Source organism: Phyllobates terribilis, unplaced genomic scaffold (assembly GCF_046119375.1).
Source record: "Phyllobates terribilis strain yellow unplaced genomic scaffold, ASM4611937v1 Scaffold_1__5_contigs__length_1240528914, whole genome shotgun sequence".
Classification (NCBI taxonomy): Eukaryota; Metazoa; Chordata; class Amphibia; order Anura; family Dendrobatidae; genus Phyllobates; species Phyllobates terribilis.
The window spans coordinates 531,345,811-531,348,407 of NW_027362761.1; positions in this window are offsets into that span (position 1 = coordinate 531,345,811).

The following is a 2,597-nucleotide window of genomic DNA, read 5'->3' on the forward strand; positions in this document are numbered from 1 at the left end:
TGTTTTTTCAGTGTTTTTTTCACCACCCATTACTTCCTATGGGTGAAAAAACACTGAAAGAAGTGACATTCTCTATTTTCCAAAAACCCAACCAAGGCACAAAATACGCAGCAACAAAAAAACAAGATGTGTGAACAGAGAATTCTGGTTTCTCATAGACTTTGCTGGTACTGCAAAACGCAGCTGAAAATTTGCATAAAAATCTGCAGTGAAATACCCTGAAAAACCCAACATGTATGAACATAGCCTAAGACAACAAGTAAGAGAGCGCCTGGCCCATAGGTGTCTGTATGAATGAGAAGGCATTCACTAGTTGTCTTAGAGGGAAGGGAATAATGAATCCTGGCAGCACAGATAGGTGATCCTGGGTGTCTGGATGAGTAGGCATAGGCTTGGTCCTGGTAGGCTCCCACAAAGACAATCTTTGGGTGTATAGATACCAGACTGAGACCCTGACATTGCTTTTTGGATGAGTGGGCATATGCCCAGTTCTGGTTGTGAGAGAGAGCCAAGGAGTGCGTAGTCCTGACTGCAAAGATAAGGCTGCCCTGGGTATCAAAGGGAGCATACTTGGTTCTAGTTTTCTGAATAAGCATCTTTCCTAAGTCTGGAGTTATAAGGGGTCCCAAAGGAGAAATATAAGAAGTATAAGAAAAACCTGTAAAGGTCTGAGCTATGAGAATAAGTAGGATCCTCACTGGTTTGTTATGTTCTACCAGGTGTTGATTTGCAGGAATTTTATTGTCATTACAAATGTAGAAGAGCTAATTTTGCTAAATGAGATTTCCATTTGATTTCAATAATTTTTATTAGTTTTTCCATAACAAACAAGAACAAAGGCAAAAATACCACAGTTGTTAGAGAAACACATCACGAGATGCACATGTTTGCAACATTGACATAATCAGTTTCTGAAGTGTATAGCTCATTGCACAGAATTTAACAAACCTGGTTTAGGGTCAGGGGTAGCGTGTTAGGAAGCAATGACTGATACAGTTATGTCTTTTTTGTCAATAGACAAATATAAGTCAAGAATAGCTGAAAGAAAAGAAAAAGTGAGAAAAGAGAAGCAGCTCTGTACCTAAAGCCACCCCCTGACAATCTATTGCTCTTTCTTCGACTTCTGCATCCTCAACCTTTTAGTACAATCTCAGAAGGCAATGTGCAGTAAAAAAAAATGAAGTGTTTAGAATTAATAATAATACAGCTAGAAAAATCACAATCGTAGGCTGAGACTTCCTATTTTTTGTAGCTACATTGTCAGCTTTGTTGTACAAACTGGGATAATATGAGCAGAGTCATCTAATTTTATTTGATGGTGGGGAAGTTAAAGGGGTGGTCCGAAGGTCAAATCAATTTTCATCCTAACTAAGCTATCTAAAAGCTGTTCTTCTTTTTCACTTTCTTTCTGATGGCACTTCGTTTGAGAATCACAGTGCAAATGACGTGTCACCAGGGGGTCACTGCCGCAGCCTCTACCACCGCCCTGAAGCATCATCAGTGACAGGCTAATCCTTGCGCAATGTGCACTATGTGATGTGCACAATAACAGTGCACTCTCTGCTGCCAGCTCATATCAGCAGTAATGAGCAGGTAACTGAGTGCATTGTCAGAATACCCGGTGTGCTGAGACCAGTGAGGTCACTTGCAGGGGTGGTGCTGGTCTCTGACAGTGCGCTTTGTTGCTGGTTTGTTACTGCTGATCTGAGCCGGTGAGAGGGTGCACTGTCATTGTGCACAGCGCACATCGACTATACTTTTAATTCAAGTATATTAGAAAATAGTTTAGATTATGGCACTAAATAAATAGGGATTTAGGTGGAAAATTAATTTGGACTTCGGGCCAGGCCTTTAATGGTATCTCTACTTTCACGCAAAGGTTGCTGTGAAAGACTAATAATGTCACAGATATATCAGAAGTGACAGACAGTCACCCTGCAATTGGTTGCAGGAGATCTCTTCGTTTGGCATTACAGACACCTTTTTAGAAGCTGTCTCTCTAGGACCCAGTGGCTACCTTCCTATTGCTAATTAACACCCTGACCTGGGTGTATAAATACCTGCTGTTTGCTAGAAGAAGGTGCCGGCGATACTCACATGACCCCTTATGAAAGCTTGGAGAAAGTGCATTATTACTTCCTCTCTGTTGCTAAGAGGACGTGTGTTCATCTTTCTAAAGTCGACTAAAGCTAAGAGATCTTCCCTTGTTTGTTCCCCCTTTGTTGTCTTTAGTTGTCAGTGGGGATCAATTAGTGCACATCCCTCCCTTCCCTAGCCAGGGCCAAATGCCAGGGAAAGACAGGGCGAGGTTCCTGTATGGCGATTGAGACAGGGTGATATAAGGTCAGCCTAGGAGGTCTCCAGTACCCCCTTTCCCTAGAGTCTGGGCCCCCTTTTCCCTCTACTCTTTGTGTTGCACTTTGTCTTTCCTACACCTTGCGTGACAAATAATCTAAGACATTTTCTACAAAATATAAAGGAAGTTTTTAAAAATAAATATTTAAATTATTAAACATTTCTTCCCATTAAACCAATAGTAGCCCCAGGTAGTATACTTAAATAGAACTTGTAACCACATTTTTCATGTTGACATACTA